The sequence below is a fragment of the Onychomys torridus genome, chromosome 12 (assembly GCF_903995425.1).
Source record: "Onychomys torridus chromosome 12, mOncTor1.1, whole genome shotgun sequence".
Lineage (NCBI taxonomy): Eukaryota > Metazoa > Chordata > Mammalia > Rodentia > Cricetidae > Onychomys > Onychomys torridus.
Window position 1 is genome coordinate 30,072,101 of NC_050454.1, and position 24,257 is coordinate 30,096,357.

Here is a 24,257-nt window from a genome sequence, read left to right on the forward strand (position 1 = left end):
GTTACAGTGGACAAGAGGCCATAGGATCAAACAAAACAAAACACAGTTGTGATACCAAGAGGCTGAAACTCCGTCATTAAATAATCCACATGTGTAGATAAATATGCACAATGCTCATACATGTAAAATAAATTAATGCAAAAAATATTATTTAATTTAATGTGTATATGCTCGAATATATGTATGTGTACCATGTGTATATAGGAGCCCATGGAGATCAGTATCCACTGGTGGTTATGCACGTGGATACTAGGAATTGAACCTAGGTCCTCTACAAGATCAATATACACTCTTAACCAGAGAACTCTCTCTCTAGCTCCTGAAAATAATTTTTTAATCATCTTTATGATGCTTGTTTTAAAATAGCATCTTCTCTCAATCCAAATTGCCCCAGGATTATAGGTGTTTAAAAACATTTTGTGTTCATGAAACCTCTTTTTATAATTGATACTTAAGTTTGCTTATAATCCAGATTTAATTTGTAAGCTGGAAGATTCATGTATTCATAATGTCACATCTATTCCATATTTACTGTGAGTCCTTGTGACTGAAGGGTTGGGTTCAAGGCTAATTGTCAAGCTGACTTGTGCTGTTGTGAGTTGCATTTGCCCAAATTCCAGAAAATCCCACTTGCAAAACAGATCAGGTCTCCAACATTGGGCCTCTCACACTTTGCCGGAGTCTCTATTGCTCACCTTTCCTCTTGACATTAATGTTGCCAGCTGGAATGGAGATCAAGCACAGTCTAGGCTTGCTTGTCTGTGTCCTCAGCAGCTGACATCATGCCTCCTGCAAAAATAGAGGTACAAGAAGCTGGACTGGGTGAAGAGAGCCTCACGTGCCCAAGCATGGCTCTTCCCAAGGACGCAGGGAATTTTTTTTTTTTTTTTTGCATGGGAGGGTCATACTATACATTAGCCTATTTCTTCCTGTCACAAAGCAAAATCTTCTTTTAAAAGAAAGAAACAACTTGGGCTGGAGAGATGACTCAGCATTTAAGTGTATTGACTGCTCTTCCAGAGGACCTGGGTTCAATTTCCAGCACCCACATGGCAGCTCACAACTGCCTATAATTCCATTTCTGTGGGATCTGACTGACACCCTCACACATGCAAGCTTGCAGGCCAAACACCAATGCACATAAAAATTACTTTAACATTTTTTAAAAAGAAAGAAACAAGAAACAAACAAGCAATAACAAAACTCTGCTGAACCTGGTGCAATGGAGCACGTCTTTAATACTGGTGTTCTGGAGACCAAAGCATGCGGGGTTCTGAATCAAGGTGAGTCTGGTCTATATAGGGAAAGCCAAGGCTACACAGTGAGAGGCTCTCACAAAATCAAAACAAAAACCCATGGGCTGGAGAGATGGCTCAGAGGTTAAGAGCATTGACTGTTCTTCCAGAGGTCCTGAGTTCAATTCCCAGCACCCACTTGGTGGCTCACAACCACCAAGTAATGAGATCTGGTGCCCTTTTCTGTATACATAATAAATAAATAAATAAATATATTTTTTTTAAAATCCTGCTTTCCTCTCTGTGGTGATATTGTTCTCCCCAAAATATTGTGCACCCTAATAAACTTACCTGGGGTCAGAGAACAGAACAGCCACTAGATAGGCATAGAAGCCAGAAAATGGTGGTATACACGCCTTTAATCCTAGCATTCCAAAGGCAGAGATCTGTCTGGATCTCTGTGAGTTCAAAGCCACACTGGAAACAGCCAGGCATGGTGACACACTCCTTTAATCCCAGGAAGTGATGGCAGAAAGCAGAAATATCTTAAGGTTTGAGGACCAGGAACTAGAGCTGGTTAAGCTTTTAGGCTTTTTTTTTTTTTTAGCAGCAGTTCAGCTGAGAACCATTTGGATGAGGTCTCAGAGGCTTCCAGTGAGGAAACATGATCAGCTGAGGAATTGGCAAGGTGAGGAAGCTGTGGCTTGTTCTTCGTCTCTGATCTTCTAGCATTGATCCCAATACATGGCCCCAGGTTTGTTTTATTAATAAGAACTTTCAAGATTCCTGCTACACCCCTCCTCTAGCTGAGTTGATAGCAGCTCAGGAAAGGGATGAGAGTTTTCTTCAGGAGAGGGGACCGTTGCAAATTCCCTATGTTCCACTGTATGTGAGCAGCACCAATTGGACTCAATGGTTTATTTTTAAAAAATAAAAAGACATGAAGTGGGCATGGAGGTTTATTGGGGAAGGAGTCTAGGAGGTGAAAGGAGTGAGCAACGAGAGAGGGATATGATCAAAATATTTATTTAGGAAATTACTGAATAAATTAAAAAAACCCTGTTGAGTTGGGAGGTAGATCAATGGTTGAGCGCATGCTTTATATACACAAGGTCCTAGGTTTCATTCTCAGTGCTGAAAAAAATAAACTAAAAAAAAAAAAAAGAAATGTCTTCTATTATCTTATAATATATTTCTTCCAGAATTCGACTGGATGTTGATACAAGCAGCTCAATTAGAGAATGGAATGTAATTAATGTCATTTTTGTGGTAATTAGATCCCCAGATTCCAAATGAGTGGAATTTCCATTTTTGAGAACACCTATTTTACACTAATTTTAAGAATATATTTCAATTCACCAGGTAGGAGGAGGAGGATTTGGGAAGCTGAGGATGGAATCTCAAGGAAATCCTTCACAGCAGTGAAGGATTTAGTCAATCTCTAGAACTTCAATGGGCTTTTGTACATGGAAATACACTTTACAAATGATTCAAGGATAAAATAGTTTTTGAGGTAGACAGTACCTTTTTCTATCCAGACGTTCTTCAGTTTGTGGGAACCACTGACCGTTCTCATCTAGACTAGAAGCAAATACTGATTCTCCAAACAAAAATTTTAGCTCTGTACTTCACACCGTGGGATGGATTGTGTACATCTAAAATGTCTAAATATCTTAGACATCGTAAGTTTGACTATTAGATAATTTTATGGGTAGTAAATTTGCTTGCTTTAATAGAACATATTAGTGTATTTTTATGGCAGGTGGAAGAAGAATGTCTTGAGGAAGATGTGCCTTGCTTTTGAATCTGGACAAAGTGCCTGTGTGGACCAGCAGTGGCCTGAAGTGCTAGTGGGAAAGTCACCTACATCCTTAGCCTTTGCGTCACGACAACACAAACTCAATGCAGCTCACTCAAAAAGAGTTTATTCCGCTCACAGTTTGGGAAGTTGAAGGTCCAAGAGCAGGTGGCTGCATTGGTTTGACCTCAGTGAGGGTGGCAGTTAGCAGCTCATGATGGCAGGGGCTTCAGCTGGAGGGAACAGAGAAGGAGGGAGGGAGGGGGGAGGGTATAGAGCCACCTGCTCCTGGATTTTCAACTTCCCAAACTGTGAGCTAAATAAACTCTTTTGAGTGAGTGGCACTGGGTTCATGTTGTAGTGATGCAAAGACATCTTTAAGTAAAGGAATAAGTGAATACTTAAGTTGTTGTACTAGCAGATAGTTTATTTTCTGAGACAAAGTATTGCTTCATAGCCCGGGCTGGCCTAAAACTCAGGATCTTCCTGCTTCAGCCTCCCACGTGCTGGTGTGTGCTATTCTTTAATATCTATTGATCTAGATTTCTCTTCGTCAGTATACATAAAGAAGTATAATTACTACTGTTAACTTTACTAGAAAAGTCTCTATGAAGGTTCTGGGTATTTTTTCCAGTTCTCCTATCTTTTGAAGTGAAATACTTGGGTATTTTGTTGCTCTCCTTCAGGCTTCTTCACCGACTTGCTCCCTGCATGCTGTCCAGGTCACTCTTACCTCAGAGGGTTCGGTCCCTCTCAGGTGTTAGGGCATCATGTCACTGCACCATCACTTGTGCCTTCCAGACACCGTCCTTCTGCTCTGTGTCATCATTAGGGTCATCTCCATCTGATCAGTATGCATCATAAAATATCAGCCCTGCCATTATCTAACAATGCCAAATGTCTTGCACTTGGTACGGTCTAGAGAAGTGTCTTTTTAGGAGCAGATGGTTTGGCAAATAGCTTAAGATTCTCTTCATGAGAATCTCTTAAGTTTACAGCTCTCAAATGGAAACAGTAAGGAGGGCTAGTCTAGGTAACTGAACTTTGCCAGAACCCTCAGCTATTAGATTACCATCTGGAAGTCACTCGAGAGTCAGTTAATTACAGTCACTGATTGCTTCAATTTCTAAAAGCTAAGAGTCAAGCGACTTCAGGAGGACATTGGTTGTTTTGCATGATCTGTTTGTGGAAATTATGTCCCTTAGCATTTTCTCCCCTTTGATGAACAAAGAATGAGTCAGGAAGGCATTCTGCTTATAATGTTAGGCACTTAGTAAAACAAAAACAAAACAAAACATAACAAACAAAAAACCCCTCTTATCTGTACTTATATTTTGTTTTTGTTTGTTTGTTTTAGTTGGCAACTGCAGGAAACTGTCTGTGTACTGCTCATTGCCAGCACCTGCACCCAGTAGCTCTGCCTGACACCACTCTAGAACATTCGAGTGACAATTTAGTCATAATGTCAATGTGTGTACACTGCGCTGTTTTGCTCCTTCTGGTGGACAGAAAGGGTAAAAGCAGATGTCGTCCTTAAGCAGAAGATGGGAACTGAGAAGAAATTTTTAACCTACAAGATGAGCGTGGAAAAGTAGGGAGAGGGAAATGGAATCAGACAACTATGTATGCCTTCTTACCTTCCACAGCAGTCACCTCAGCGTTTGTGGCTAACTCTGGAATGGAAATACATATCTTTGAAATGCTAAGAAACATCAATAAGTTCTCATTTTATGCAAAAAAGCAGAGATCAACAGGGAAGACCTCTGACATCTTTCTCTGGCCTCCTCTGTATGTGCCCACATGGGAGTGCATATGCACACTCATGTACATGGAACACACATACACACCACCACCACCACCACCACCACCACTTCCACTACCACCACCACTACCAACAAAAACCAAGGTCATAAGTTTGAGAGAGAGTAAGGGATTCTAGGGGAGGGGCTTAAAGGAGGAAAGGGAAGGGAAAATGGTGTAATAACATTACAATTTAAAAATTAAAAATTATAAAAATATAATAGATGATTTTAAAATCCTCTCTTCTGCTTTATAATATAGTTCCTCTGCCTACTCTACAAGTGCATGGTAAGTGAACACTTCCTGGTCTATAATTCATTTCTACAAGATGTTAGACAATTTTATGACCTCCCAGGGTACTTATAAATCTATCTACACCATTTAGCACCTAATTATAGTTGGTTTCATATTGTTCGTTATTATGTCATTATGAGACTCTGTACCCTTGGATAGATTATATGATCTTAAATGGCAGAGACCATGTCTTCACATTCCTTCCCTAGTGCCGATAGAGAGGCTGGTAGATCTATTAAGCAATCCCATCCCTCCACTTTTTGTGGTCTACCTGTTATGGCACTAGACTTACAGACACAGAGGCAATGTTCCCATTTCTCCGAAAGGTTTGTCCTCATAGGGAAACCAAGGCAAGAAACTGTTTTGGCAGGAGAAGAGATTTCCTTCCTCTTTCCTTTAATGTTAGACAGGGCCAGATGGAGGAGCAAGGTAAGACCCACTGTGCTACCATTATCATCTTGATGTAGACGATGGCTGGCATTTTCATCTGCATTTCAACAGTTGGGCAAGCCATCTGATGGTGTCTGACCCCTGGGGCTTCACTTGGCTGAGGAGCTAGGTTAATGGATTGGCACACCTTACCTTTCTCTCCTTGTGAGTGAACATGTTTCTCAGGGAATCAGATTGACATTTCCTTATGCTGTGGTAAAACATAGGTAATGTAGAATAAAAGTCGCCATTTTAGTCACTCTTTGGCATTGAACTTAGTTGTTAACAATGTTATTGTTTTACAAATATCACTACCATCTGTCTAGAATTGTATCATCTCAGTCTGAAACCCTGTATTCATTTGAAAAATTCCCAATCACCCCACTCCCTAAGGTACTCTCTGGTTCTGTGAATTGACTAGTATAGGAACTAGATATACGTTAATCATACAGTGTTTTTTCTTTCTAGTCTGGATTATTTTACCTGACATGATGATCACAGTTTATCCAAATGGTGGCAAATGCCAGAACCCTATTCACCTTTAAAGTATCATATATAATCTATCTGTCCCTAATATAGACTATTATTTAACTATTCATCTATAGGTGAACTTTGGTGGGTTGTTTTCACCTTTGGCTATTATGTATTGATACCATGCTGAACAATGGTATATACAGATCTATGACGTAATGAACAACCATTTCATATTCACTATGAGCAAAGTACCCAAAAAGAGCACACAAATTTGAGAGGGAATAGTGATTGTGAGGCATAGGGAAGGGGAAAAAGGGGAGGGAATGTGTGTGTGTGTGTGTGTGTGTGTGTGTGTGTGTGTGTGTGTGTATTTGATAGCTCACTTTTTTCAAAACATAACTTAAAAATTTAATAAAATACCAGTAACCGGGTTTGGTGGTGTACATTGATAATCCCAGCACTTGGGAGGCTGAATAAAAAGACCAAGACTATGATACCAGTTTGTGTTACATAGTTTAAAAAAAAAAAAAAAGTCCTCCTAAGACTCAAGGAATCTCTGGAATTTCATAACCTGCATTCAGGCTTGAGCACCCATCAGGAAAATGTAGCCTGGCAACATTTTTTAGATTAAGACCATGAGCACTGGGATTTAGTAAATATGTCCTGTTTATCCTCAAAATGCTTCCTGTAGCTAATTTCTGCACTGCCAGGACTCCAAAGTATGCCTCATTGCTGAGCAGTGGGACTGGGGAACTCACATTCCAACTGCTTCCTTTGACTTCGTGTCCTCTTTCTGATTTCTCTTACAGAACATGGCTTTGATCACTGTACATTACTGAACAGAAACTCTGGCAGTACTCAATCACACTTGCAGCAAACCCAGACCCGTCTGGTCCAAGGTCTTTCGTCATGGCACTCACTACCTTCTAGACCCAGTTACTTTTGCTTACATCACCTCTGCCCTGAGTAAAGATTCTTTTGTTATTCTCTGAAGAAATCCCCATTTTCTTGACTTTTCTCATTGCTGTTTATGCCATCTTATGCAAACATTTGCATGTCACTTTAACAGCATCTCAGCCAAATCTTTTTCTAAACAACATATTTGCAAATGATTAATTTGCAAATTGTTGAGTATCTGTGTACTTACTGTAGGGATAATCATGTCAAGAACATGTTTGCAATGGCTAATAGTTTTTTTAACCCTTTAGCCAAAGGACTTTACATGTGTTATTTCATTTCCTCTTTATAGGAGACTTGCATAATATACTATTATTTTGTATTACACAGATGCTGGACTTTTGACTTTGATGTGCTAACTTGTTCTAAATCACACAGCTCTTAAGTAACAGATCTAAGTCTGTATATCAAATTTTCTGATGAAAAAGCATCATTGAATGTGTGTATTTATTGTCTTGATTAGATTATAGGTTCATGAATGAAGAGTGATTGAACTGCTCACAGGGTTTCTCTTGATAACTGTCCAGGAAGAGCCCTAAAAGTCAGAAAAAAAATTGCCCACGGACTGAACACTTTTTCTTTTAGCCTAAAGTGCAATTTCCAGCTGCTTATTCCAGCTGTTTCTTCAAGATGAGGAAATCACAACTGCCTATGCATGACTGAGTGCAATTCTGAGCTGTTCTTCCAATGACAGACCCAATTGACCTGCACTTATGTGTAATGTTTGGCTCCCTAGCAACACACTTGCTTGAAGTCTTCAAACTCAACAATATTTTGCACATGTGCTCAGTTGTATATGTTAACCTTCTGTTGCTATGACAAAATACGCGAGTTGAAAAAAATCAACACAACGGAAGGCAGGTTTATTTTGGCTCTTGGTCTTTGATGTTTCAGTCCACTGTTAACTGGGGCTTGTGGACAGACTGCGAATTGCAGCCAGGAGTCTGGAGTAGAGCAGAGAAGCAGCTTATGGCAGCAAGAAATCAAGGGCAATGAGAAAATGAGAGGAAGAGATGCAAAGTTCTCAAGGACCTAGCCACAATGCTTTGCTCCTTTTATTAGTCCTGCCTCCTCCAGGTTCCACTCCTTCCCAGTACCACCACAGGCTAGCTTGTGAGTCTCTTAGGGACCTATATGCTCCAACCTATAGCACTCATTAAATGCTTACTGGGTGAATTAGTTGTGTCTATGGCTTTTATCCACTAAAGTGGGTTTTGAAAGGTGTTTCTGTTAAAGCTGGATAATACATAAGTTCAATGAAGTTAGAGTATGTTCTCAATGAGAAAAAAAATGAAAATATTAGTGAAAGTTATAGCCAATTATTTTGCAACTTAACTTACATGATACAGAGGTATTTGTGGTTTTAGCAATAGATATTTGGCTGCAAGGAGCTGGAATTTATATGTGAGGGTACCAAGTCCTATATATAAAGAGCTTGAACAGATTTTCTTTGTAGACAATTTGTTAGCAGATGCAGTTTAAGATTTTATACAAGTCTTTATAATTAATAATTGATTTACCTTAATATGCTTTGAAAGTGACATAATGATTAACCATTGAATTATCCCAAAAACCTTGATACTTAAAAATCAATTCCACTGAAAGTAGCTATGGAAATTTGGGTCACTGGGAAATGTATATTCTACATGAAAGATAGAAGCTGATTTTTTATATTTAATTATTTGTGGTCTTATAACTACACCTTAAAAAAAAGAAGGCAGAAAAGTTGAGGGCATGACCTGGTGGTGACAGCTCTGAAAATATTTCCCAAGAGTTTTGACCGAGAACTCAACAACATTTGTTGAATACTTTGTATAGATTGATGCAAAAGTACCTGGCACAATTCTTTGTCTGGAGTGAGCATACAATACATACTTTTTTTTTCTTTCATATCAATAGGATTTGTTATTCTAAAGCAAGAGTTGTCAACTATTTCTTTTTCATGACGCAACACTATACATTACTTTGACCTTCTAACACATTTCTACATACTTACTTATAACAAACTTATAGTTTGTCCTTAGGTTCATATACAATAGCTACGACTCTGCTTTCTACCATTCTGGAAGAACATACACATGTACATGAGAATATATCATCGGACAGCAATAATAATGATAATAGCGATAACAATATTTATATAATATAATTAAAGTGAATAGTGGCATTTCTGGTAGAAGATAGGTGTCTGTGCCATGTAGGTTGGAGGGTCACTAGAGACCCCCAACGCATGTCCCATGGAACCATCTCAACAAAGCACAAGTGGAAATGACACACGGGCATTCATTATGAGCTTGGCCATTTTCCTACCAGGGCAAGGTGTGGGGAGACTCATGGGTGGTTCAGAACTGTAGTGAAGATGCCACACATCTACACTGAAGAAAAGAAATGGAATTTGATTCAGTGCTAAAGCCTGAAATGATGAGATTATCAGGTAAAAGTGTGAAACTGGAAGAACATTTTATACTGAGTGAGGTAACCCAGGCACAGAATGCCAAACACTGAATACCCTCTCTCATAGGTGGCTCCTAGCACTGAATGTTTGGGTTTGTGTGTTCACCTTGAAGTGCCTGCAGAATCCAGGGAGGTAGGGAAGGGGCCACTGGTCTGATACATAAGGGAGGAGAGACAGAAAGACATAGAGGCTGTAAAAACAGAGAGGGAAGACTAGGAGTGGAGAGTTTAAGTAGGGTTAGGTAAGGATGGGAGCCATGGAGGCTAAGGGGAAGAGAAGGGGCAACCTAAAAAATGGTGTTTACAAAAGCTGTAGAAATCTTGTAATTTGTAACAAGAGACCACAGACAGACAGAGATAGACAGAGAGACAGAGACAGACAGATAGGTAGATAGATAGATAGATAGATAGATAGATAGATAGATAATAGATAGATAGATAGATAGATAGACAGATAGATACATAGATAGGTGGAATGATAGATGGATAATAGATAGATAGATAGATAGATAGACAGATAGATAGATAGATAGACAGATAGATAGATACATAGATACATAGATAGGTGGAATGATAGATAGATAGATAGATAGATAGACAGACAAGACAGACACAGAGACATAGATGTACAGAAAGAATACTCTATAGGTTGGATACTGCTGCATCTAGATGCCATGGGTTACTAAACAAGAATGCCAGTGCCAGGTGTACTACACCCCTTTATGAGTTGTTGGTCATGGAGGTCCCCAGAAGCCTTCAAACAATACCTAGGCCCTAAGTGAGCTTACCACTCTCATTTAGCTTAATTGTCATGACATCAAGCTGCCTTCTAAATATCTTTGTTTTCACCAGGAGTCAAGGGCACATTCTCTGTGACTTATCTCCTCTAACTAGTCCCAATCTCCTAACCATCTGTTCAGCTATGAATCCGTCAATGGATTAGCCCATTGATGAGGTTACATGCCCCATAATACAATTACCTCTGAATACTAGTGGTGAGGACCAAGTTTTCAACACATCAGTCTCTGGGGACATTTTATATATAAACCACAAGAAGTAATAAAACAGGCTAGGTGTGGTGGTGCAGGCCTTTAATCCCAGCACTTGGGAGGCAGAAGCAAGAACATCTCCAAGTTTGAGGCCAGCCTGGTCTACAGAGGGAGTGCCAGGACAATCAGAGCTACACAGAGAACTCCTGTCTACACACACACACACACACACACACACACACACACACACACACACGAAGTAATAAAAAAGATGAAAAGATTGGAATCTCTTTGTGGCTTTGCCTTATGTTTTCTCTATGAATAATTTCTTTTAAAAACATTTTGATTCTATGTGTGTGATTATCTTACCTACATGTGTGCCTGTGCACCATATGCATATCTAGTACCCACAGAGGCTAAAAGAGGACATCAGACCCCATCCAGATCTCGAGTTGCAGACAGTTGTGAGTCACCAAATGGGTGATAGGACTCGAACCTGGGTCCTATGCAGGAGCAGTAAGTACTCTTAACCATTCCAATCCCTCCATAGATAATTTAAGACAAAATGTGAGGGACAGTAAGGGAGGAAATGTGTGCTCTCATTTTGTTCTATTGGCTGACACACTGGCTCTCCACACAGCTGTGGGACCGATTAATCCTGTGACAGGATCAATGCCTCCCTATCAGCATTCCTCTAGTTAAAGGAACACAAGTCACTGATAAATGTTCTTTAAGAGTATCTTTCCTTTTAGTTGTAATTTAATCCATACTCATTATACAAAATAAAAGCAACATATGAGAACATGTTAGTTATTGTCCTTTACAAACCATCTTTGCTATACAGTGGTCCCTCTTGTTTTTATACAATTTGAACAAATACGTCAGTTCTTCTGATAACACCATCAAGTCCTTCAAAGAAAGAAAACACATCAAAACAAAAACACACATCACAATGTATTTTCTGAATCAGACACTGACTAAAGTACTGAAAATACAGAGGTGCATGAATCTGGCTCCTGGCAAATCTTAACAGCAAGTGGGAAAGATGAGCATTTAAACTTCTCGTTAAGTTACTGAAGTTGCAGCATATCCACAAGCTGGAAGATCCATATAGATGCTCGATGAGAAACAGCAACTATGGTAATTACTCTTCCCTAGCAGCATGATTGGACTGAGAGACACCTAGGAGATTAGTAAAGCACACTTCTGGAAATGTCCAAGGGCAATTCCAGAGATGACTGGCCATAACTGAGGGGTAGACCTACCCTGAATGTGGATAGCATTGTCCACAAGCTGAGGGACCACCTGGGAAGACAGTAGAGGAAGGAGAAGCCCTGTCAGTTCAGGCTAACTCTACACTCTATTTCTGGTTGTCCCAAGGCAAGCAGCTTTGCTCTGCCACAGTCTCAAATTGCCATACTATTGTGCCTCACCACAGGTCCCTAGACCCCCAGTAATAAACCAGCTAGTCATGGACTGAATCCTCTGAATACAAGGAACCCCAAGTAAGTCTTTTTGTCCTTTGAAGTATTTCTACCAGGTATTTGTCACTATGATTAAAAGTCTTATTACCTCAGTGTAGATGTGGCTTGGGTCAAAAACTGCTTGTTTCAGTGTGTTTTCCATGAATTTTGGTGTCTTCAGCAGTGAAATGAATGGCTTAGGGAGATGATCTGGAGAGTGCTCAACTTCTCTTTGTTTGCCTGATCCTTTTGCAGTTTCAGCCTTGATTTTAAACTTTCAAGTCCCATGTTCTGGGAGCCCTCAAAGGCCTGGGAAAACTGAGCATTGATAGTCCATATCAGGAAAGAATGCTTGAAGTTTTTGATGAGATCAAGACACCCAGACTGAATGGCAGTAACAATATCACTGGCTTTCTCTCTTTTAAAAAGGATATTTCAGTTTATTTTTCTTCATATATACAGACTGTATACACTATACACATATATGATGGAGTGTTAGTCAACCATTAAGAAGATGCATCATCTTTAGGAAGATGGATAGAACTGGAGAGATCTAGAACAAACAGGCTAGATTCATGAAGACAAATGCCATGTTTTTTCTCATATATAAATCTAGATTTAATATCAAAAGACTTGAAAAGAAATGGAGGGATATTTGAGGAGGGGGAGGGGATCCTTAGGAGGGGGCAGGATAAGCTAATAGGAGGTGAATATGAACATGTAATATATATATATATATATATATATATATATATATATATATATATATATATATGTAATAATAAGCCAATTATTTAATAAAACAAATATATATACTACTAGCAATATAAATACTAAAGGGTGAATTAGAGAAACACCTACCTTTGGGTTTCTACAACATAGTTTTTGTGTTAGCTGTGACAAAAGCATTGATAGTGTATTTATGAGACTGGATTTTGCTTTCCTAAGAAAATCTCTCACAAATAATCATACTCAAGTACACTCCAGTCAGAGCCTTATGTAAGGCTTGGCTGTGAGTCCCAATGGCAGTTGCCTTGGCTGTGAGCCTCAGTTGTGTCTTTTGCAAGTCTGGAGCCATGGAAAGAGTCCTGGCTCTGTAGTCAGGTGATGGCTCATTCAATTCCTCATCTCCAGAGGGCTGGAGAATGTACCACCTCTGCAATAGTTTCTTCATTTACACAATATGAGTCATCACAGGCACCTGGCAGTGTAATTGAAGGATGGGAGCCTATTGTTAGGTAGCAGGCACTCAACAGATATTAATTTTATTTTCCTGAGCACTGTACGTTCTACTGTTCTTAAATCAGAGAGACCAGTTTCTGATTGGGATGCAAATGAAAAACATAAACTTTACAGTACTGTATCAAAAAATCTGAATATAAACATATATACACATGCATGTAGACAATTGTGCAATCTCTTTTCAGAAAGCTGTATTAGTGTCTTAGGGTTTCAATGGCTATGGTGAAATACCATGATCAAGGCAACTTGGGGAGCAAAGGTTTTATTTTAGCTTATACTTCCAGGTGACAGTCCATCACTGAGGGACGCCAAAGCAGGAATCTAAGTAGTACAGGAACATGGAGGCAGGAGCTGATGCAGAGGCCATGGAGGAGTGTTGCTTACTGGCTTGATCTCCATAGATTGCTCAGACTTCTTTCTTATAGAACCCAAGACCACCAGCTTTGGGATGGCACAATGGGCTGGGACCCCCCGTATCAATCACTAGTTAAAAAAATGCCCTACAGCTGAATCTCATGGAAGCAATTTCTCAACTGAGGTCCTCTCCTTTCAGATGACTCTAGCTTGTGTCAAGTTGTCATAAGACTAGCCAGCACAACTGGATAGTAAGTATTCTTTGGAGAATTAGAACCAATAGGATTAATATATAGTAAGAGGGAATTTGATAGATCGGCTTATATAATACAGGTTTGATAGTCAAACAATGGCTGTCTTCCCACTAGAGAGGCTGAAAACATGGTAGCTACTCGGTTCACAAGACTGGATGCCTCTGCAATCCTAATCTGTTGCTGAAAGCCAGAAGGAATCCTAGAAAGCCACTTGTCTTCAGTCCACAAATTGGAAGGCCAAAGAAACTATATTCCCATGTCCCAGAAGAATGGTTTCAAGATGATGATGATCATCATTATTATCAGCAGCAACAGCAGCAGCAGCAGAATAGGTGCACTTACCAGCAAGGGGTGAGGAGTAAGCAGGCAAAAAGCGAAAGTTTTCCCCTAGGAGCTTCTTACAGCTGGGCTGCATGCAGAAGGTATGCTCTATCTTGGAGGAGGGTCTGCCTATCTCAGTCAATTCTTTCAGGAAACACCCTCACAGACCTTGTCTCCTAGTTGATTACAGATTCAATTAAATCGACAATCAAAATCAATCCTCATCATTCCCAAGGGCATTCTAAATATTACAACTCAAACTTAATAATCCAGTCTAGGTGTGAGAGTGTTCATGAGGTAGAAACAGTTAAATAATCTAAGATACACCGTCTAATGATAGTTTTCTATTTTAATACAAGAAACAAAGCCATAAGGTCATAAACTAAGTTTTCTGGACAGGTGATACATATGTACCTCCAACATGGTTAACTTTAAATTAAAAATAAAGAGTTTTACATTTATTTAAAGTATGTGCTTGTGCACATGCCTGTCAGTATGACTTCTTGGAGTCGGTTCTCTCCTTCTACCTTGTAGGCTTTGAAGGTCGTTAGGATTGGCAGCAAGGGATTTTTACCCTCTAAGCCATTTTCCTAGCTCTAAAAATTTAAAATCCACAAATGTGTAAAAAAAAGATAATATTTATAACAATCTGCACCATAAACACAACTGGGAGAAGTAATAAGTAAGATCACAAAAGCAGCTACACATGAAGACAAAAACAGAATGCAGCTCCAGGCATGTTCAGCCTCTCCCATGGTCAGCTTCCATCCCAGAATAAGGTCTAGGTCTAACTCATTGGTAGATGAGAATGTTGTGGTGCAATGTCAAACATCTGGACATATTGCTCACATCTGGAAAAGCTGTAAATGTAAGGTTAAAGGGAGCAGGGGCTGGCTGGATTGATACACATCACTATTCAATGACAAATCAGAGTGGTATTATCCTGCCTTCTGGGAAGGGAATAATGTACCCAGCTCCACAGTTAGGAGAGAAAGGTCAGGTTGAATTTCACAGGCCAGACTTCAGTATCTCTGTTTTCATTTGTTTGTAGAGTAGAAAACATCGGCCACCCAAAATACAGAGATTAACGCTGGAATCCCCAGTTTGATTCCAGTGCCTACATGATGCTGTGTATGTACTGCGTGTAGGGTTATGAGAAGGACTCAGAAGAAAGGAGCGGGGTGGTAAACCATGAATTAACAAGCAAACCAGCAAATAGCTGGCATAGTTTTTGTCCCCTGAAAGTTAAGAGTTTTGCTGAGGAGGCACAATTTTACCAAAAATAAATAGATAAATGAAAAGCAATTTAATAGGGACAGTTTAAACATCAGTTTCGGAAATATTTTTTTCTTCTTCCAGAATTTAAAAAGAAAGTAGGGCCAGAGCCAAAGCAGCCAGTTCTAATGTGACGTCCTTAAACTTTAGAAGGTTCCCTGGCGCAGCAAAAACATTCCAGGAAGTGAAGCAGTTATAAATAGTTTCAGATCGTTGTGGAAATGTACTGGGAAACTGGCAGAAAATGAATCAATAGGGCTTTCCACAAGACCCACCTAAGTAAGACCTCACAGCAAAGTCCAGGGGAGCCATGTGGAGATGATGTGCTGCTGTCCAGACAAACTGATAGGGCTGGTGGTGAGGGCTGGTGGTGATGGGGTTACCGGCAGAGAGACACATCTGAAGTGCTCTCAGCCTGGATCAACCCTAAGGAAAGACAGCACGTTTTCCTAACCGAAGAAGAAAGGCTCTGGGAGATATCATTTCTAGTAAGAAATACAAGAACATCCCCCCCCCCCCCCCCCCCTTACCCCTCTGTCTGTCCTTGTTACTGCTGAAGGAGGAATAACTGACAAGAATAGCCTTGTTCCCCTTTACACCTTGGGTGGATGCTTGTGAAATCACTTTCCTGTTTGATGAGCGAGATGGGAAAAGGACAGAACTCCAAGAGGGAGCGTGGGAAGGGATGAAGAGAGAACTCCGCAGGAAAGGGGCTCCTCTCACGACAGTGGTCCTGCTTACCACGGTTTCTTTCTGGGCTCTGGGTTCTTACAGACTGCGGAGCTAAGACCTACTTTCCCTGGAAAATTCTGGGACGTCATAATAACAATGAAACAAAAGTAAAACTTCCATTTGAAGTTTCTTTTGAGCCTTGATGAAAAATATTAGACCATTGGTACACTGGGCAACTTATCAGCCCTCATTTCATTAGTCTGAGTCAAAGAAAACCTCTCCAAAGGAGGGAAACTAAACTTCTGAGATTTTCTTTTTCAAGGTCAAAGGGCAACAGAGTTTGTGGCTCTGAGAACTTGTGATTTCCTTCCTGCTTCTCTTCTTCATCCTTATCAACCCTGCATTCCTCGGCTTTGCCGTTGGTGGCCCTTCCTCCACCCGATAGCTCCGCAGTGGGAGGTTTTCTCTTCAGGACTCGATCTGGTGGCTGTTTTGGCGACAGCTCTTGCAGTTTGTGTGTCGGCTTTTAAATTCCCATCCTTTTGAGCAGCCGCGGTCAGGCAGTCAGGAGTCAGTGGGCGGGGCTTAGAGGAACCCGCTCGGTCCTCCAGGGAGCAGTAACCTTTTGGCAGTCTAACAAACAGAACATTTAAAAGTCCAGTGACTCCAAGAGCTCGCTCTGTACATGTGAAAGCAACTGCAGTTTTCCCAAGGTTTACTGAGGGCTTCCCCCCCCCTTCTTCCTGTTCTCAGTAGGGGTCAGGTTTCTGCCTATAGAGAGACACATTCTTCAAGGATTAAGTGTGATCTCATAGCTCAAGTGAATGCAAAATAAAATCTGGAGACAGCTGGGAATTGATAACGGGTGGCGCGCGTGCGCGGGGGGGGTGGGATAGGGTAGTGCCAAGGTCTAGCTTTTGTTGTCTGTGTACCCTACAGCCTAAATTGGGAGGGCAAGTTATTATTTTTTCCCCCCTCTATTACTCTATTCTCACTATATTCAAATAGGTGATTTTCAAAGTGTGGTCTCCCTTCCTAAGGGGCCTTAAGGGTCCCAGAGGGCTTCTTGGAGAGTGAGCGTCTTCAACTCCAGCTTTCACTGTTCATTCTCCAGGAATGGCAGTGATCTACCCATCTGGCTGTGCCTGTGTCTGCGGCTGCCACACGGAGTACCTAATCGATGATATCTGACCCTACAAGAAGGTCATTTTGATCGACCTAATATTGAGAAGAAAACAGGGAAAGCGCTGGGTGGTGGACTCCTGGGAGAAACTATAAAAAACGAGTCCTGCTTTCTCTATTTCCTTGCTTTGTTCTTCCCAGTGTGCCTTTGTCTTCCTCTTTGCTGGGTGTCATAAAATGAAAAGAAGGGAGTCCTGTTTGTGAGGAATGAGTCACGAAGGAAGTGGGAACAATTGATGCTTTGGGTAAATTAGAAAATTCAGACAATGCTTTTCTTGACATGTATCTTGCAAGGATAAAGTGTCTCACAATCAAGGACACTCTTTATACAGAGAAAAGGCAAGAAAATAGCATCACAGCATAAAAGCAAGCAACAGTCCGAGGTCAACGGGAAACTCAGGCACAATCCCTAGGACGGTGGCGAGTTTCACTTTTGCGACCAGGCCAGGTGAGGTTAACAGAAAACCTCTAAGATAAACAGAAACATAACTAGCTGGACAACCATCTCAGGGCCCTTAGATACTAGCCGAGGACTTAGAGATCAGATTCAGAAGGCGATGTGGGGGGAGTCAGAGGGATGATCACCAGCTGGCGGTGCAGTGCGGTCGCCCCCTGGGGGCAGTCTCAGCATCCGCAACCCTTGCTCCCGCCCTCGGGACTGCTCTCCACCCTCCAGCGACAGGGATTCACTTCTCTCCTAAGAATCCACAGCTAGTAAACTGGAGATGAGGGAGGAAATAGAGGGGAGAACGGGGCATGAGAACATGAGGGAACAGGATGGTCGAGCTGGGGGAGGGACGGAGTGGGAGAGCAGTGAAAGAGATATCTTGGTAGACGGAGACATTGTGGGGATAGGGAGAAACCTGGTGCTAGGGAAGTTCCCCAGAATCCACAAGCTGGGATGACCCCAGCTTAGACTACTAGCAAGAGTGGAGAGGGTGCCTGAGCTGACTTAACCCTGGTAACCAGATTGGTGAATACTCTGTCATTATAGAGCCTTCATCCAGTAACTGATGGAAGCAGATGCAGGGAGTCACAGCCAAACACCAGGCCGAGCTCCAGGAGTCCAGTCAAAGAGAGGGAAGAGGGATTATCTGAACAAGGGGCGGGGTGGGGGGGGGGAGGGTCAAGATTATGATGGGGAAAGCTACCGAGACAACTGAACTAAGCTTGTAGGAACTCACGAAACTTGGGAACCTGCCTGGGACCGGACTAGACCCTCTGCAAATGCGAGACAGTTGTGTAGCTGGGTCTGTTTGAGGGGCCCTTGCAGTGTGATCAGGATTTATCCCTGGTGCATGGGCTGGCTTTCTGGATCTCATTACCTATGGTCGAACACCTCGCTCACCCTTGAGGAAATGGGGAGGGGCTGGGTCCTGCCTCAACCGAACGTACCAGGCTTAGCTGTCCTCCCATAGGAGAACTTACCCTGTTGGAGGAGGGGATGAGGGCTGGGTGGGTGCGGGGATGGGAAGGCGGGGAGGGGAGGAACGGGGGGAGGGATGAGAGGGGGATCTGTGGTTGGGGGGATGAGAGGGGGATCTGTGGTTGGTATGTAAATTACAAAAAAAAAAAAAAAAGAATCCACTACTTGGAAAGAGCTTCAAGCGGCTGAACCCTGGTCACGTGCCTTTGTCTAAACATCCGAGGATGTACTCAAGATGGGGAAATGGGTTAGCATGATATTGGAAAGTGGCGTTTTCATTTCCATCTTAATTTTATCTGTCTATTTACCTTCACAATGACAAGATGATCTTCTCCTCCAAATGCAGTGGAGATATTTTCCTCTCTCCCTGTACTTCAGTAATTCTATGGGTCTTAAGGTACTACTCTACTTAACTCTACGGGTCTAATTTCTCCCACCTGACTGAATTTATAGAGATAAGGGATATGTTGTGCTTCTAGTGTCTTTACCTATATGTCTAACGTGTATCGTATATATTATATGTTTTAGAATACATAAGCTCAATACATTATACTCAGTGAAACCAGCATAGAGAAGGTTAGCATAGTGCTAATGAAGAGAATATGAGCTCAGCATAGATGAAACATGTCACATCTCGTCAGTTTTCTCATTTGTCTGTACAGCATCCTGTTGGTTCTGTTATTTATTTACTCATTTACTTATTTATTTACTCATTTATTTACTTATTCATTTACTTATTCATCCATCCATCCATCCATCCATCCATCCATCCATCCATCCATCCATCCATCCATCCATCCATCCATCCATCTATTTATTCATTCATTCATTCATTCATGAGAAACTAAGCCTCAGGTTAAACCGGTGGGTGTCCTAGTTCCCTTAAGGGAAGCGACAAGGGTGGGGATTCCAGCCAGGGCAACAGAGGCCAGGCTGATCTTCAGAGCTGTACTGCCCCCTGGAGGAGGATAAGTAGGAGAGCGAGCAGGAAAGAGCACGCTTGCTACTCTGTTCTCAGACGCCCACCCAGAGTAAAGCACTTACCTGGCTGGTGGTTGATTGACTAAGGAAGAGTTTTATGTTGACTCATAAAAATTAAATCTTCTTCTAGATTTAATGTTTTCTGAAGGGGCTGATATTTCCAACCAGGCTTTCCCACTCCTGTTATTCTTAGTTATGTGTATGTTTTTTAATGTAAACAAATGGAAAAATATGAATAAATCCACAAAAGCACATTCAAAGGAGAATCATTGCATCTCACATAAAAATATTTATTTTTTTCTTATTTGGCTAACAAAAGTAAAACAAAACGAATCTTTATAGTTTACCTTCACCCTTAATAATTTTGAATATTCTTTTCTTTCTCACCGAAGATGTATTATTAGGATTTCTGATCTGAAAAGAATTCTTGCTTAAATTTTAGTAAGCTTCATACAAAATAGCAGTCACCTACATTTTTAATGGGCATAAATGTATACTCTTTTGTTTTGCTGTACATTAATGATTTATTTGTGTGTGCGGATGTGTATGTGTGTGCATGCACATGTACAGCTTGCATGTAGGATTCAAAAGATGGCTTGGAACCTCAGTCCTCTTCTTCTAACTTGTGGGTTCCAGGAACTAAACTCAGCTCATCAGCCTTAGAGAGAAGCAAGTACCTTCACCAACTCTGCCACCTTGGGGCCCTGATTATATGTGTGTGTGTGTGTGTGTGTGTGTGTGTGTGTGTGTGTGTGTGTTAGAGAAAGAGAGAGGGAGACAGAAATGGTTGAATCCTTTTGCTGAGATCACAGGTGTTATCATTCCTCGCACATATATGCATTTATTAAAAATGTTTTATGGGTATGGGTATTGTGCCTTCATGCATGTCTGTGTACGTGTGCACCTAGTCCCCACAGAGGCTAGAAGAGATTGTTATATCTTCTGGAACTGGAGTTAGAGATGGCTGTGAGCCACTATGTAGGTGCTGGGAATTGAACTGAGGTCTTCTGGAAGAGCACCCATCGGAGCCATCTCTCCAGTCCCCACAAATTTATACCTTTTAGAAAGTGAATTATATCAGAAGCAAAATTATATCAGAACCGTGAGAAAAAAACATGGTTTAGAGAAATATTTCTACAAAATGGCAAAAAAGTCTGGCTCTCACATATTCTAAACTTGAAGATAACATCTTGTTTGAATGAACACAGGGGAGGGCTTATTTCTGATGGGGGCCAAAACAGCCAGGATCCTTTAGAGGACAGAGTGGCGTGAATTTAGAGGCAGGCTGAATTTGAAGGCGGTTGCTTTGCAGTCATATAATAGTTTGCTGAAGTAAAGATGTACTTCATGGGGTCACTTTATTCTCAATCCTTTTAGTGGTGTCATAGAAACATGTAGAGTTCAGATCTGTAATTGCATATGATCAATATATGTACACGTTTATTATTGGCTTCTGTCATACATATGTATATGTATGTATATGTATGAATATATGTGTGTGTGTTTATAACATTCTACACGAAGGTTTTACTCAATTTAAGTTGCAAGTACATACACCAGCAGTAAATGGAAACCTAAGAAGATGACTTGAACTTTAGTGAGCTGGTGGGAATGATTCTACAGACTGTGAAGATTGAACCCATTTATAGGAGGGGGGACAGGGAAGAGGGGACAAGGCAGAGGTCCAAGAGAGACAGGAGGCTGCCTCTGAGGCTTTAGTTTGTTGAAGCGAGGGTGGCAGTGAGAAAGATTGGGAGGAAGCAAGATTGGGGGAGCCAGAGGGGAGACATGCAGAGCAGACACTTCACCTTGGAAGTCTGACAGTTCTCCAAGATGATGGGTGACAGAGACTGGAGTGAATGACACTTGCGTGTATTTCACCTCGAGCGAGTCAAAATGGAAGCTTTTCATCTTGGGCATTTAAAGTATTAAAGGCTTTGGGCATGAGTCCAGGCAATTGGCAGATTTCGGAGAAGTGTGTGAATGAGCACATTGCCTTGGGGAAGGATGCTGAGGCCTGTGAGGGGCAACTGTCTGCCAGGAGCAGTGTGTGCAATGCCCACTCTTCTAGGCCACTAAACTAGGAGGAGTGGAGAGGGAGAAGGGGAGGGAGCATCTCATGGGAAAACAGATTTCCAACATGAGCAGGGGAGAGGCATCTTCTTCCGGTTCGTTTAAAATTAATATCACACCCCGAAAAAGTAACAATGACAAGAGAAATGTCACACTGGATCCTGGGAATCTAGATCTGTAAAAGAATGTGTGGTCATAAAAGGTTTTGAATGCAGCTGGAATCGGCTTTTACACCCCACTCTATTGTCGCTTGACTTGGGGCTCAACGAAGCTTCTCAGTTTTGCCGAGCCTCAATTTTTTGTTTTCTGACACTAAATAAGAAATCTCATAACTTGACCATATACTGAGTTGTAAGGCTGTACTATGATATCTGTTATATAAGGTCTATTATAATATTGATCAGTAGTTGCCATTTCAAAGGTGCTGTCTTGCTGTGTTTGAACTTTCCACAGTTTCTGTTAACTGGATCAATTATAGTTAAAAAAATAATCAATACAAGATTCCAGACAGAAACTATCCCTAAGCTTTAAATGGTGTAACAGTCAGAGTAACATGCCAAAATCTTGCACCATCTCATTCTGTCTATCCAAGACAGGAGTCATCTTTTAAGTCGGTATATCTACACTGTATACATTATTCTCCCACTATTCACTTGTACCTTCTGTTATCAGACTAGGTATTGTGTTAACACAGAGCTCATACATAGGATTTTGTACACACATCTCCTGTGTGTGTGTGTGTGTGTGTGTGTGTGTGTGTGTGTGTGTGTGTGAGAGAGAGAGAGAGAGAGAGAGAGAGAGAGAGAGAGAGAGAGAGAGAGAGAGAGAGACAGAGAGAGAGATCTACTGTATTATCATTATTATTATTATTGTTATTGTTACTGTTATTTTGGTTTCTGGTGTCATCATCCACCAAGAGGATGCTAGACATAAGTTTCAATAAATGGAAGAAAACCCAAGATAAATACTTCCTGGAAATCATATGTTAGAACTGTGGCCCTGAGTTAAACTTTAGTGAGATACTCAGGCCAGGAAAAAAAAAATGATCCAGATAAAATAAAGAGTTTGAACTTATGTGAGGTGTGTTACCACACTGAAGTATGTGGGTGTAGTTGGGAAATGAGACCTGGTGTCCATACTGGGAGCAATTTGTACTAAAAGAAGCAGCTTCGTTCTAAGGTAGACATGTGGTGTGTCTGGACTTCCAGGTTTTTAGTAGAACACTAGATCCCCCCAACCCATTGAGTTGTGAAGATTACATGAGATACGTGAAGATTTTTGGCAGCTGTAAAGGGCATGCATGTGGAGGTCATTATGTTGGCGAGTATTTCTGAGCAAAATTTCAGTGGTTGCTGTTTGTATTATCCCAATAAGATTCAGAGAAAATGATGAACTATTTTCCATAGGAAAGATAAAAGAGATAAAAGTCTTCCCAACATAACTGAAATTTTGTGACTCCTAACAGAGAAGGAAAACTTTGTAGCTCTGAGGAATGGCTTGTCCGATTAGTGTCTAGTGCTAACATTTTTTTCTTAGTAAACAATGCCATAACATCATGAAATGCGACAGTTTTTCATAAGAGAATCATGGCTCTTAAAGGGGGGGGGGACCAAACTAGCCCCCACCCAAATGATCCTCTTCAGTTGTTTATTTGGAAGAACTCAAGAAAATAAGGATCTTTCCTTCATTTAAATAATTAATTTTGTCTTAGCTTTATAGCCTTGTATTCACAGTTCTCTTGCTTCTGCCTTTGTAATTCCGAGATTATAAGTGTCTATTTCCATGCCCACCTACCTGCTTGTGTTCCCTTTCAGACCTTTATGGCCCTTCTGTTCAACTGTCTGCCCCCCTTTAATGCATTCTGCTTCTCCGTCTGCCTGTCTGCAGTCTAGTTGGAGCAGGAGAGTCTGCCTGTGGAGCGTAGCTTTCTATTTACTTCATTTGGCCTCCAAATAATTGGTTATATTTAAGTTTGTTTTAAAGATCTAATTAACCTAAACTTTGGTAATAATTGGGCAAAGTGAGTAAGTGGCAAGAATTCAGCCCCCAGAAAATATGGTCAAGCCTACTGAGACCAGAAGGGAAAAATTGAGGTTAACAGCAACAGTGACTTTGTTGACGTGGCTGTCAAATCTTGTTCTTTAAATGGCCATGTCCTCAGCAGCTCAGCCTTTCCAGACTGTACAGCTTCTTGTTACCACTGCCCTGTATGAAAGCTGGAGGGTTTAAAACTGGTGGGAATTGAAGCTGGAGCAGCCACTTTGAAAACCAGTTCCTCAGAAAACCAAAAATAGAACTACCGTAGGACCCAGTTATACTACTCTTTGGTGTACAGCCAAAGGACTCTAAGCCAACAATACTACAAAGACAGTTACATATCCATGTTTACAGCTTTATGATTTACAACATCTAGGAAGCACAACCAGCCTAAATGTCCATGGATAGCTGAATGGATAAACATTGTGTGTGTTACATATACACAATGGAATTTTATTCAGAAATAAAGGAAAATGGATAGAGCCAGAAATCATTATGTTAAAAGAAATAAGCCAGACTCAGAAAGATAAATACCATATGTTTTCTC